This window comes from Bos javanicus, chromosome 22 (genome assembly GCF_032452875.1).
Source record: "Bos javanicus breed banteng chromosome 22, ARS-OSU_banteng_1.0, whole genome shotgun sequence".
In the NCBI taxonomy this organism is placed as follows: domain Eukaryota; kingdom Metazoa; phylum Chordata; class Mammalia; order Artiodactyla; family Bovidae; genus Bos; species Bos javanicus.
The window spans coordinates 29,513,211-29,528,542 of record NC_083889.1 but is presented as its reverse complement, the minus strand read 5'-3'; positions in this window follow the sequence as shown (position 1 = coordinate 29,528,542).

Below are 15,332 nucleotides of genomic sequence, written 5' to 3'. Positions count from 1 at the left end.
TTGAATACCTATTTTAATCCTGCAATTTATTTTTAGTTGTACTCACTGTTTTGTTCATGTGGACAAAGAGACAGAAAATTGTGGTTAATATTTCACATCTCGTCACCATTCAGCCTGAACTGAGCTGTACCTACATATGCTCTTGAACATGGTAGGATGTGCTGGCTTTGCTTAGTTCTTGCTCTGAAAATCTTAGAAGATGGAAGTGATTCATCTTCTGAAATTAGATTTCTGATTGTTAGGAGTTGTGTTAGTCTCATATAACAAAACTAAAATACCATAGTTTAAAATATAGTTGATCTTCTTATGCAAGTGTTTATTCTTCAACACAGTGTTCTCAACCTTTAACACATCAGAATCACCAGAGGAGTTTTAGAAGACCTCCTGATGCCTAGACTGCACCCTAAAAGACCAATTACATCAGCATCTCTGGGGATGCCATCCAAGTACCAGTATTTTTCAAAGCTACCCAGATTATTTCAATGGGCTGCAATTAGGATCCAGTGCTCCAACATGAAGCAAATTCTAACATTATTCCAGTGATGAGAGAGAGGCTCTACAAAGTCAACCCTGGCCCTTCCCCTCATTCTACACTTCTATTCCTAAGCCATTGGGCACTTATCCTCAAGTATACCACATGGTCCAACATAGCTGCTGAAGCTCCAGACATCGTATCTGCATTCCAGTTGGGAGGAAGGTAGAAAGAAGGGAAGGACAAAATTATGTCAAATCTAGCTGCTATGGACTGAATTATTTCCCCTCAAAATTCATCTGTTAAAAAAACTGTTTATAAGGGAGGAGCCAAGATGGTGGAGGAGTAGGATGGGGAGAATACTTTCTCCCCCACAAATTCATCAAAAGAGCATTTAAACGTCGAGTAAATTCCACAAAACAACTTCTGAATGCCGGCAGAGGACATCAGGCACCCAGAAAAGCAATCCAACTCTTCGAAAGGAGGTAGGAAAAAATATAAAAGACAAAAAAAGAGACAAAGAGGGAGGGACGGAGTTCCGTCCCGGGAAGGGAGTCTTAAAAAGAGAGAAGTTTCCAAACACCAGGAAACCTTCTCACTGCCGAATCTGTGCCGAGCTTTGGAAGCACAGAGGGCAACATAACAGGAAGAAAAAATAAATAAACAGTTAAAACTCGGAAGATTGCGAGTCCTACGGTAACTCCCCCAGCGGAGAAGCAGCGCAGACGCCTGCACGCGCCATTAGCAAGCGGGGGCTGGGCAGGGAGGTGCAGCACGGGCTGCATCGCTTAGAGTAAGAATCTGGCCTGAATACCCTGAGCACTATCTGAGCGAAATAATTTGGGCTAGCAAACCAGACTGTGGGATATCTACCACGCAAAAAGCCAGCCCCAACCTAAGACACCGCCAGGCCCGCGCATGGAACAAAGAATTGAACAGAGATAGCCGGCTGCAGACCTTCCCCCTCCGGTGACAGGCAGCCAGAGCCGGAAGGGGGCAATCGCAGCCCCAGAGAGACATTATCTATAAAACTGTAAGCAGGCTTCTTTGCTAACTAAAACTTCTTGGGGGTCTGGATGGTTAACATCTGCCTGAGAAGGTGCGCCGGTTTTACACCCAGATAACCGAGTGGCGGGGAGGCGATAAGTCGCAGCATTGGTGCTCGCCAAACACCTCATCACTTGAGCTGCTCGGACCTGGGAAGAGCACAAAACGCAGCCCCAACTGAGTCTGCGCCTCTGAGGACTACCCGAGTGCCTGAACCTGAGCGGCTTGGACCTGGGAGGTACATGCAACCCAGGGCCAGCCTCGGATTGTTCCCGGCGGAACAACCTAGAGCCCGAGCAGTGTGGGCAGGGAGGCTACACGTGCCGTGAGCGGAGGCAGACCCAGTGTGGCTGAGGCACTACGAGCGCACGCCAGTGTTATTTGTTTGCAGCATCCCTCCCTCCCTCCCCACAGCGCGACTGAACAAAGAGAAGAAATACAGCTCCACCCATCAGAACACCGACACAAGCTTCCCTAACCAGGAAACCTTGACAAGCCACCTGTACAAACCCACACACAGCGAGGAAAAGCCACAATAAAGAGAACTCCACAAACTGCCAGAATACAGAAAGGACACCCCAAACTCAGCAATTTAAACAAGATGAAGAGACAGAGGAATAGCCAGCAGATAAAGGAACAGGATAAATGCCCACCAAACCAAACAAAAGAGGAAGAGATAGGGAATCTACCTGATAAAGAATTCCGAATAATGATAGTGAAATTGATCCAAAATCTTGAAATTAAAATGGAATCACAGATAAATAGCTTGGAGACAAGGATTGAGAAGATGCAAGAAAGGTTTAACAAGGACCTAGAAGAAATAAAAAAGAGTCAATATATAATGAATAATGCAATAAATGAAATTAAAAACACTCTGGAGACAACAAATAGTAGAATAACAGAGGCAGAAGATAGGATTAGTGAATTAGAAGATAGAATGGTAGAAATAAATGAATCAGAGAGAATAAAAGAAAAACTAATTAAAAGAAATGAGGACAATCTCAGAGACCTCCAGGACAATATTAAACGCTACAACATTCGAATCATAGGGGTTCCAGAAGAAGAAGACAAAAAGAAAGACCATGAGAAAATACTTGAGGAGATGATAGTTGAAAACTTCCCCAAAATGGGTAAGGAAATAATCACCCAAGTCCAAGAAACCCAGGGAATCCCAAACAGGATAAACCCAAGGCAAAACACCCCAAGACACATATTAATCAAATTAACAAAGATCAAACACAAAGAACAAATATTAAAAGCAGCAAGGGGAAAACAACAAATAACACACAAGGGTATTCCCATAAGGATAACAGCTGATCTTTCAATAGAAACTCTTCAAGCCAGGAGGGAATGGCAAGACATACTTAAAATGATGAAAGAAAATAACCTACAGCCCAGATTATTGTACCCAGCAAGGATTTCATTCAAGTATGAAGGAGAAATCAAAAGCTTCTCAGACAAGCAAAAGCTGAGAGAATTCTGCACCACCAAACCAGCTCTCCAACAAATACTAAAGGATATTCTCTAGACAGGAAACACAAAAATGGTGTATAAATTCGAACCCCAAACAATAAAGTAAATGGTAACGGGATCATACTTATCAGTAATTACCTTAAACGTAAATGGGTTGAATGCCCCAACCAAAAGACAAAGACTGGCTGAATGGATACAAAAACAAGACCCCTACATATGTTGTCTACAGGAGACCCACCTCAAAACAGGGGACACATACAGACTGAAAGTGAAGGGCTGGAAAAAGATTTTCCATGCAAATAGGGACCAAAAGAAAGCAGGAGTAGCAATACTCATATCAGATAAAATAGACTTTAAAACAAAGGCTGTGAAAAGAGACAAAGAAGGTCACTACATAATGATCAAAGGATCAATCCAAGAAGAAGATATAACAATTATAAATATATATGCACCCAACACGGGAGCACCGCAGTATGTAAGACAAATGCTAACAAGTATGAAAGGAGAAATTAACAATAACACAATAATAGTGGGAGACTTTAATACCCCACTCACACCTATGGATAGATCAACTAAACAGAAAATTAACAAGGAAACACAAACTTTAAATGATACAATAGACCAGTTAGACCTAATTGATATCTATAGGACATTTCATCCCAAAACAATGAATTTCACCTTTTTCTCAAGCGCACATGGAACCTTCTCCAGGATAGATCACATCCTGGGCCATAAAGCTAGCCTTGGTAAATTCAAAAAAATAGAAATCATTCCAAGCATCTTTTCTGACCACAATGCAGTAAGATTAGATCTCAATTACAGGAGAAAAACTATTAAAAATTCCAACATATGGAGGCTGAACAACACGCTGCTGAATAACCAACAAATCACAGAAGAAATCAAAAAAGAAATCAAAATTTGCATAGAAACGAATGAAAATGAAAACACAACAACCCAAAACCTGTGGGACACGGTAAAAGCAGTCCTAAGGGGAAAGTTCATAGCAATACAGGCACACCTCAAGAAACAAGAAAAAAGTCAAATAAATAACCTAACTCTACACCTAAAGCAACTAGAAAAGGAAGAAATGAAGAACCCCAGGGTTAGTAGAAGGAAAGAAATCTTAAAAATTAGAGCAGAAATAAATGCAAAAGAAACAAAAGAGACCATAGCAAAAATCAACAAAGCCAAAAGCTGGTTCTTTGAAAGGATAAATACAATTGACAAACCATTAGCCAGACTCATCAAGAAACAAAGGGAGAAAAATCAAATCAATAAAATTAGAAACGAAAATGGAGAGATCACAACAGACAACACAGAAATACAAAGGATCATAAGAGACTATTATCAACAATTATATGCCAATAAAATGGACAACGAGGAAGAAATGGACAAATTCTTAGAAAAGTACAACTTTCCAAAACTCGACCAGGAAGAAATAGAAAACCTTAACAGACCCATCACAAGCACGGAAATTGAAACTGTAATCAAAAATCTTCCAGCAAACAAAAGCCCAGGTCCAGACGGCTTCACAGCTGAATTCTACCAAAAATTTAGAGAAGAGCTAACACCTATCCTGCTCAAACTCTTCCAGAAAATTGCAGAGGAAGGTAAACTTCCAAACTCATTCTATGAGGCCACCATCACCCTAATACCAAAACCTGACAAAGATGCCACAAAAAAAGAAAACTACAGGCCAATATCACTGATGAACATAGATGCAAAAATCCTAAACAAAATTCTAGCAATCAGAATCCAACAACACATTAAAAAGATCATACACCATGACCAAGTGGGCTTTATCCCAGGGATGCAAGGATTCTTCAATATCCGCAAATCAATCAATGTAATACATCACATTAACAAATTGAAAAACAAAAACCATATGATTATTTCAATAGATGCAGAGAAACCTTTGACAAAATTCAACACCCATTTATGATAAAAACTCTCCAGAAAGCAGGAATAGAAGGAACATACCTCAACATAATAAAAGCTATATATGACAAACCCACAGCAAACATTATCCTCAATGGTGAAAAATTGAAAGCATTTCCTCTAAAGTCAGGAACAAGACAAGGGTGCCCACTTTCACCATTACTATTCAACATAGTTTTGGAAGTTTTGGCCACAGCAATCAGAGCAGAAAAAGAAATAAAAGGAATCCAAATTGGAAAAGAAGAAGTAAAACTCTCACTATTTGCAGATGACATGATCCTCTACATAGAAAACCCTAAAGACTCCACCAGAAAATTACTAGAACTAATCAATGATTATAGTAAAGCTGCAGGATATAAAATCAACACACAGAAATCCCTTGCATTCCTATACACTAATAATGAGAAAACAGAAAGAGAAATTAAGGAAACAATTCCATTCACCATTGCAACGAAAAGAATAAAATACTTAGGAATATATCTACCTAAAGAAACTAAAGACCTATATAGAAAACTATAAAACATTGGTGAAAGAAATCAAAGAGGACACTAATAGATGGAGAAATATACCATGTTCATGGATTGGAAGAATCAATATAGTGAAAATGAGTATACTACCCAAAGCAATTTATAGATTCAATGCAATCCCTATCAGGCTACCAACAGTATTCTTCACAGAGCTAGAACAAATAATTTCACAATTTGTATGGAAATACAAAAAACCTCGAATAGCCAAAGCAATCTTGAGAAAGAAAAATGGAACTGGAGGAATCAACCTACCTGACTTCAGGCTCTACTACAAAGCCACAGTTATCAAGACAGTATGGTACTGGCACAAAGACAGAAATATAGATCAATGGAACAAAATAGAAAGCCCAGAGATAAATCCACACACATATGGACACCTTATCTTTGACAAAGGAGGCAAGAATATACAATGGATTAAAGACAATCTCTTTAACAAGTGGTGCTGGGAAATCTGGTCAACCACTTATAAAAGAATGAAACTAGAACACTTTCTAACACCATATACAAAAATAAACTCAAAATGGATTAAAGATCTCAACGTAAGACCAGAAACTATAAAACTCTTAGAGGAGAACATAGGCAAAACACTCTCTGACATACATCACAGCAGGATCCTCTATGACCCACCTCCCAGAATATTGGAAATAAAAGCAAAAATAAACAAATGGGACCTAATTAAATTTAAAAGCTTCTGCACATCAAAGGAAACTATTAGCAAGGTGAAAAGACAGCCTTCAGAATGGGAGAAAATAATAGCAAATGAAGCAACGGACAAACAACTAATCTCAAAAATATACAAGCAACTCCTACAGCTCAACTCCAGAAAAATAAATGACCCAATCAAAAAATGGGCCAAAGATCTAAATAGACATTTCTCCAAAGAAGACATACAGATGGCTAACAAACACATGAAAAGATGCTCAACATCACTCATTATCAGAGAAATGCAAATCAAAACCACTATGAGGTACCATTTCACACCAGTCAGAATGGCTGCGATCCAAAAGTCTACAAATAATAAATGCTGGAGAGGGTGTGGAGAAAAGGGAACCCTCTTACACTGTTGGTGGGAATGCAAACTAGTACAGCCACTATGGAGAACAGTGTGGAGATTCCTTAAAAAACTGGAAATAGAACTGCCTTATGATCCAGCAATCCCACTGCTGGGCATACACACTGAGGAAACCAGAAGGGAAAGAGACACGTGTATCCCAATGTTCATCGCAGCACTGTTTATAATAGCCAGGACACGGAAGCAACCTAGATGTCCATCAGCAGATGAATGGATAAGAAAGCTTTGGTACATATACACAATGGAGTATTACTCAGCCATTAAAAATAATACATTTGAATCAGTTCTAATGAGGTGGATGAAACTGGAGCCTATTATACAGAGTGAAGTAAGCCAGAAGGAAAAACACCAATACAGTATACTAAAGCATATATATGGAATTTAGAAAGATGGTAACGATAACCCTGTATATGAGACAGCAAAAGAGACACTGATGTATAGAACAGTCTTATGGACTCTGTGGGAGAGGGAGAGGGTGGGAAGATTTGGGGAAAAAAAAAAAAAAACACATATAACTTCCAAGCTAATGGAGAGAGATGATAAAGTAATAGAAAATAATCCAAGAAGAAGGAAAGAAGCCAATAAATAACTAAATAAAACAAAGAGCCTATTATACAGAGTGAAGTAAGCCAGAAGGAAAAACATAAATACAGTATACTAACGCATATATATGGAATTTAGAAAGATGGTAACAATAACTCTGTATACGAGACAGCAAAAGAGACACTGATGTATAGAACAGTCTTATGGACTCTGTGGGAGAGGGAGAGGGTGGGAAGATTTGGGAGAATGGCATTGAAACATGTAAAATATCATGTAGGAAACGAGTTGCCAGTCCAGGTTCGATGCACGATGCTGGATGCTTGGGGCTGGTGCACTGGACGGCCCAGAGGGATGGTATGGGGAGGGAGGAGGGAGGAGGGTTCGGGATGGGGAACACATGTATACCTGTGGCGGATTCATTTTGATATTTGGCAAAAGTAATACAATTATGTAAAGTTTAAAAATAAAATAAAATTAGAAAAAAAAAAAAAACAAAGACATGCGAACAGATAGGATAAATAGTAAAAAGCAAGTAATACAGTAGCTTCAAATTTTACTTGGACAGGTAAAGTTGAACAACTAAAAAAAAAAAAAAAAAAACTGTTTATGTTAAACACCATTAAAAAAATTTTATGGAGGGAAGGGACATATGTATACCTATGGCTGATTCATGTTGACATTTGACAGAAAACAACAAAATTCTGTAAAGCAATTATCCTTCAATTAAAAAATTTTAAAAATCTTATCTTGATGTGTTCATCTCCAGTGTGACTGTATTTGGATATAGGGTTTTTAGGAGGTAATTAAGGTTAAATGAGTGAATAAAGGTAGAGGTCCTAATCTGAGGATGACAGCCATCTTTCTCTACCATGTGAAAACACAGTGAGAAGGTAGCTGATTGCAAGCCACAAAAAGAGTTGTCACCAGAATATGCAATCGACTGGCTCCCTGCACTTTGACTTCCAGTCTCTAGAACTGAAGGACATAAATGTCTGTGATTTAAGCCATCCAGTCTATGTTATTTTGCTACAGCAGCCTGAACAGACTAAGACACTAGCTGAGTCAGCACCCTGTCATTACCCTTCCCGGAAGTTCCCTCAGTGCTTCTGCTTATCTGTCATTAGCCATGTCATTAGCCAGGACACAGTCACATGGCCACCCCTAACTGCAAGAGAGACTGGCTAATGTAGGCTTTCTGCTGCCTTCACTGTCACCTCAAATAAAATCAGGAAAATTGGGGTCCCATGACCAAGGAAGAAAGGATATTTGGTGGCAACAAGAAATCTCTTGCCCCAGCATTATAGTAAAAAGGGGAGTAAGCGAAGGGGATGGGAGGATGACAAGGAGGCAAGGAGAGGCCTTAAGAGAGAAAATGTGAGAAACAAGGAAATGAAGCTTGAGTAAATCTTTATCATGTGTCAGGGAGCACCAGGAACAGAAGACAGGATTCCTGGATCAGAGCTTCCAGAAAGCATCCCTACTGCCCCTCAACAACATCACAGCTGTCTAAAGAGGCCCCGTGTGGAGGCCAGCTGTTGAATAGCAGCCCTGCTCTGGGCTTGGTCTTTGCATGACACATAAGTTTGTACAGTCATCCCTGGACAAGCCCAAGGACTCAGACAAGCAGTGTTTTTGTTTGTTTATTTTTTTTTCTGGCTTTCCCAAATGCACTAGGGGAGCTATTGGTCAAGGCTTTCCTGGGCTAGCATAAGAAGGGCTTGGTAAAAGCTGAGGAAATCAGAGGTGAACAGATATCAGAACAGGCATTACTTGGAAATACATATGAGTAGCCTCCATTCATTCACTCACATTGGAGCTGATATTAGTGCTAACCATATAAACAAGGTCCCTGCTCATGGAGCTTCCATATATTGGGAAGACCAAGAGTCAACAAGTCAACACATAAGACAATTTCAAACGGGGTCATGAGAACGGGGCAGACAGATATCAGAAGGAGTCTTTTTATGGAGGAGGTGTTGAATCAGGAGCTGAATGATGGAAAGGATGCAGATACAAGTTAGAGGAAGAATGTTCCAGCCAAAGAGTGAAGGCAGCAGAGGATAAAGGGAACCAATGAATGTGGAGCACTGCAGACAAGGAGAGGGACAGGAGGCGAGATCAGAGAGAAGGTAGGAGCTGGGTCATGCTGGGTGAAGAGAGAGTAGGGCCATGGGAAACTACCAGACCATTAAGCCAGGGAGACACATCATCTGACTACTTTTTTAAAGGTAACTGGCCACTGGGTTGATCATGCATGGTTGAGGTGGCCAGAGTGGAAGCAGGAAGGCCAGTTTGGAGGTTTTGCCTGGTCCAGATAAGAAACAGTGGTGAATGTGGTGAAAGTGTGTGTTAGTCGCTCACTCATGTCTGACTGTTTGCAACTGCATGGACTGTAGCCCACCAGGCTCCTCTGTCCATGGAATTCTCCAGGCAAGAATACTGGAGTGGGTAGCCATTCCCTTCTCCAAGGGATCTTCCCAACCCAGGTATCAAATCTAGGTCTCTTGCATTGCAGGCAAATTCTTTACCATCTGAGCCACCAGGAAAGCCCAACAGGGGTCAGCAAACTATGGCTTGTGGGCTGCTGATTTTGCAAATAAAGTTTTATTGGAATACAGACACTGTCATGTTTACATCAGAGAAGGCGATGGCACCCCACTCCAGTACTCTTGCCTGGAAAAGCCCATGGACGGAGGGGCCTGGTAGACTGAAGTCCATGGGGTCGCAAAGAGTTGGACATGACTGAGCGACTTCACTTTCACTTTTCACTTTCATGCATTGGAGAAGGAAATGGCAACCCACTCAAGTGTTCTTGCCTGGAGAATCCCAGGGATGGTGGAGCCTGGTGGGCTGCTGTCTGTGGGGTTGCACAGAGTCAGACACAACTGAAGTGACTTAGCAGCAGCAGCAACATGTTTACATATTGTCTATGGCTACTTTTGAACCCAAGGCAAGTTGATTTCATTGTAACAAGATGGCATAGATAACGAAACTGAAAATGTTTACACTCTGGCCCAATACAGGAAAAGTTTGCCAACCCCTAGACTAGATGGGAGATGGGGATAAATCTTGGATGAGTAGAGAGTGGGTATATTTTAGAATTAGAGCCAATGGGATTGATTGGTAGATTGGCTCTGGTGGGGAGGGAAAGATGGGATTCAAGTTCTAGACATTTAGCTTGAGGATCTTGGTGGACAGTGGTGCCATTTACTGAGATGAGAAGACCAAGTTTAGGAGGAAAACATCCAGAAGTCTTCTGGGCATGCTATTTTAGGATCCTAATGGTACCCTGACGAGAAGAGCAGAGAATATCTTCCTGCAAAGGAGTCCATTTGGATTCTTGTGCCATTCAGAGAATTCTGTGGCTCTTATGCAAATGCTCCATTAGGGACCTAAGCTTGTCATATAGAGGAGCATGATCACTGGGAGCATCAAGAACCAGAAGGACAGCTATTCAGTGGTACTTACACAGAGCCCGTGATATTCTCAGAATGATCAAGATGGCGGGGAGACAGAACGAATGTTAGCTTTGAATTTGTCCAGAAAAGCCAAGCAATGAGTTAGGTGGTATTACTACCCATTTGATAATTATTAGGGTTTGTGCCAGCGTTAAATTTATGTACTTACTTCAAAGGTGCAAGTTGAGACTTTGGGCTCTTTCTTTAAACCCCCAAGGCAGTCTTCCTCTCTGAGCTGAATACTGTTGTCTCAGACCCTCACATGATCACCCACTTCTTTAGCTGATGTCATGAGGTCCCTCGTTAAGAACACTGTCATTCAAACTTCCAGATAACACCATACATTCTCTTATGCAAGTTAGAAGCCCCAAAATTTGCTTCCTTTCTGTCTCTGTCTCAGTTCTTTGATGTCTCCCAAATCATCAGCCCTTATCCTTCTATCCTTGACTAAAGCAATGGCTGCTTGACTGGTCACCAACTACAGGTGGTCCTCATGTGGCTTCTGGGTGACTGTCTTTGGACACACATCTCATTGTAATAGACAATGATAGTTTAGTCTACCAAGACCAACGGCTCCTTTCTCTGGGGCCAATGCTCTGCCCCCCATATATAGCTTGTGATGTGGCTGCTCTTGGTCCTTGGACTACAGTCACAAGTGGACAAATGACCTGGTGTAGGCTAATCAAAGAATTCCCCCACCCTGACCCAGAGTCTTAGTCAGTACCTGTGACATCAAAAGGAGAGAGACTGCAATTTGCCCAAAAGTTCAACATTTCAGTCATTCAAGCTGGTGGCTGAGAGAAAAACAGGCGTTAACCAGGCAAAAAGAGAAAGGAAAGGCAAGGTAAGTGGAGGACACAGATAGTGCAAAGGCCTGGTGTAGGGAGGGAGCACACAAAACACCCAGGCATGGAGAGGTTGGTGCCACTGGAGGAGTGGGACAAGGGACAAGGACCATGAGGTCAGTCACAGCAACAAACTTGCATTCACATATTGTTCTGCACGCCAGGCACTGCTTCATGTATACTCACCTGTTCAAATCTATAGCAACCAACAAGGTAAATATTAACCACATCTTAATTTTACTTATGAGGAAAGGAAGACAATAAACTGAGGCCCTATATTACTACCCTCAACCCCATCCCCACTATGATGCTGGGCAGGGTGACTAGTAAAGGTTTTGTTAGGCAAAGCACACTGCCCAGAACCGCCCACCCTGGCCAGACACCATAATAACCATTTGCATGAGTTGTTTTATGACAGGAGGTCCTGGTAAGGAACACGGAACTAATAAGCCACCACCAACTGGAAGAGGTTGAGAAAGGTCAGGAGACAACACATATCCAACCACCTCCATGAATCCTTCTTGCTGGCATCCATCTTGGCTGAGTCAGAATGACTGGCTAAAGACAACCCAGAAACTAATTCCATCACCATAAAACCCAGAGCAGTTCTGGGTTCCCTTACCCTACTGCTCTCCACCCGGGTGCCCTTTCCTAATAAAATCTCTTGCTTTGTCAGCACATGTGTCTCCTCAGACAGTTCATTTCTGAGTATTAGACAAGAGACCAGTTTCAGGCCCTGGAAGGGGTCCCCCTTCCTGCAACAGTTTGGCCAAAAGAGCTCATTGCTAATCATCCTTTTCCTCATCGGAGTGGTGGATGGTGGATGTCCTCTCCCCTGGGATAGTCCTGGTCAAGGTGAACATCATAAACTTTCAGCCACCTCCCCTGTAGAACCAAGTAAGCTCGGTCATGAGTTCAAAATCAGTAGGCTGGGAGGGCAAGAGCCCTTGTCAACAAAGCTGAAACATTAGGGCACTGAAGTACTTAGATAATCAGGTTATCAGAATTGCCACCTGAGTCCCAGCCACCGTGGCCACCCTGTCCCCCACTCCCCCCACCCTCTATGGTACAGGTTCCTGGATTTGTTTCCTATCCCTTCTGCTACTTTTCCACATGGCTGGATTTATTTTCAAAACAATTTACAGTCACATTAAATATTAAAGGCATTTTGCAGGTGGTGTTTACTGTTTGAAAAGTGAACAAATGTATGTTGTACTGTATAAAACAGCAAAAACCAATTTGGAGCACTTGATGGCTTGGGCTGTGATAGTGACATGACAGCTATTTCCATATTTTAATGAGGCAGCATCTTCAGGATGGCTATATGATTGGTCAGGAGGGTCACTCAGGCAGCAGCTGAGCTCTGGAGCTGTGGATAGAAAGGCCTCTGTGAGCCTCAGTATTGATTGCTTGAGTAGATATTTGCAAAGGCCAAGGTCCAAAGTCACATGAAGCCTGGGGCTGCATGGTGGCCTATTTTACCATAATAATATCATAATCCTATTTTTATGATGCAGCCTTCATCAAGTGCCTAGCTCTGAAACATGTATTCCATATTAATTACGACATACTCATTCATTTCTTCTACAGATGTTCATGGAATACCAATCCTGAGCCAGGCATTGGGCAGAGAGAAAAACCCAATTCCTGCCCTCTTGGTGATTATATAGTGATAAGGAAGATAAGAAGCAAATAAGCAGACTCAGAAATAAAGTAACTATAGATTGAGATTAACACCAGGAAAGAAATATACAATGTGCAGAAACATGGAGTAATGAGGGATAAAAATGAAGGTGATGAGGGAAGGCCGCTCTGAGGAGGTGACATTAAGCTGAAGCCTGAAAGATAACAAGGGTCAGCCATGGGCAGAGCCAAGGAATAGATGTTCCAAGCAGAAGACACAGTATGTGCAAAGGCCCTGGGGCAGAAAAGAGCTTGGTACAGTCTAGAAACTGACAGAAGGCCAGTGTCACCCTAGAGAGCTGAGAGCAAAGGAGGGGTAGGCTGTAGTATAATCCCCTACATACAAGGAATTCCGAGCTTAGAAAGCTAATCTTTCCAAATAAGGTCACACAGCCAGTAAATACAGAGTTCCTAATTGCTGGCGGCAGGTCAGAAAGCAACAGTTAGAACTGGACATGGAACAACAGATTGGTTCCAAATAGGAAAAGGAGTATGTCAAGGCTGCATATTGTCACCCTGATTATTTAAATTATATGCAGAGTACATCATGAGAAATGCTGGGCTGGAAGAAGCACAAGCTGGAATCAAGATTGCCGGGAGAAACATCAATAACCTCAGATATGCAGATGACACCACCCTTATGGCAGAAAGTGAAGAGGAAATCAAAAGCCTCTTGATGAAAGTGAAAGAGGAGAGTGAAAAAGTTGGCTTAAAGCTCAACATTCAGAAAACGAAGATCATGGCATCTGGTCCCATCACTTCATGGGAAATAGATGGGGAAACAGTGGAAACAGTGTCAGAATTTATATTTTTGGGCTCCAAAATCACTGCAGATGGTGACTGCAGCCATGAAATTAAAGGACGCTTACTCCTTGGAAGAAAAGTTATGACCAACCTAGATAGCCTATTGAAAAGCAGAGATATTACTTTGCCAACAAAGGTCCGTCTAGTCAAGGCTATGGTTTTTCCAGTGGTCATGTATGGATGTGAGAGTTGGACTGTGAAGAAAGCTGAGTACCAAAGAATTGATGCTTTTGAGCTGTGGTGTTGGAGAAGACCCTTGAGAGTCCCTTGGACTGCAAGGAGATCCAACCAGTCCCTTCTGAAGGAGATCAGCCCTGGGATTTCTTTGGAAGGAATGATGCTAAAGCTGAAAGTCCAGTACTTGGCCACCTCATGCGAAGAGTTGACTCATTGGAAAAGACTCTGATGCTGGGAGGGATTGGGGGCAGGAGGAGAAGGGGACGACAGAGGATGAGATGGCTGGATGGTATCACTGACTCGATGGATGTGAGCCTGAGTGAACTCCGGGAGTTGGTGATGGACAGGGAGGCCTGGCATGCTGTGATTCATGGAGTCGCAAAGAGTCCGACACATATGAGCGACTGAACTGAACTGAACTGGGGTGAAATTTGAATAGCTGGTATTTCTAACAAACTCCTGGGTGATGCTGATGCTGTAGGTCTGTGGGCACCAAACCCACTTGACACCAAGGATGATGGAGATGGCTCACTTACGCTCTAAGAAGGGAAACAGAAGCGGAATGGGAATTACTAGAAGTGATGACATCTGAGCCCCAATTCTGTACCAGGCACTGATTTAGAGCTTGTGTGAGTGTGTGTGTGTGCTTAGTTGCTCAGTGGTGTACAACTCTTTGCAACCCCATGAAGTATAGCCCACTGTTGCTGCTGCTGCTGCTAAGTCGCTTCAGTCGTGTCCAACTCTGTGCGACCCCAGAGACTGCAGCCCACCAGGCTTCCCCGTCCCTGGGATTCTCCAGGCAAAAACACTGGAGTGGGTTGCCATTTCCTTATCCAATGCATGAAAGTGAAAAGTGAAAGTGAAGTCGCTCAGTCATGTCCAACTCTAGCGACCCCATGGACTGTAGCCTACCAGGCTCCTCTGTCCATGGGGTTTTCTAGGCAAAAGTACTGGAGTAGGGTGCCATTGCCTTCTCCAATAGCTCACTAGGTTCCTCTATATATAATATGTATTGCATTGGCCAAAAAGTTCACTTGGGTATTCCCATAGCAACTTATAGATAACCATGAATGACCTCTTTGGCCAACTCAATATTTTCAGGGCCAGCAAGTGAAGTAGGCACTATTTATATTTCTATAGCTGGGGAAATTGGGGTAATGAGGGGTCAAACAACTTGCCTAAGTTCCCACAATTGGTTTGCGGCCAGACAGGAATTTGAACCCAGCACCCAGGCTCCTGGGTCTGCCCTCCTGCTTCTCTGAAAAAAAGCATCTCTTGCATTCATGGCTCTAG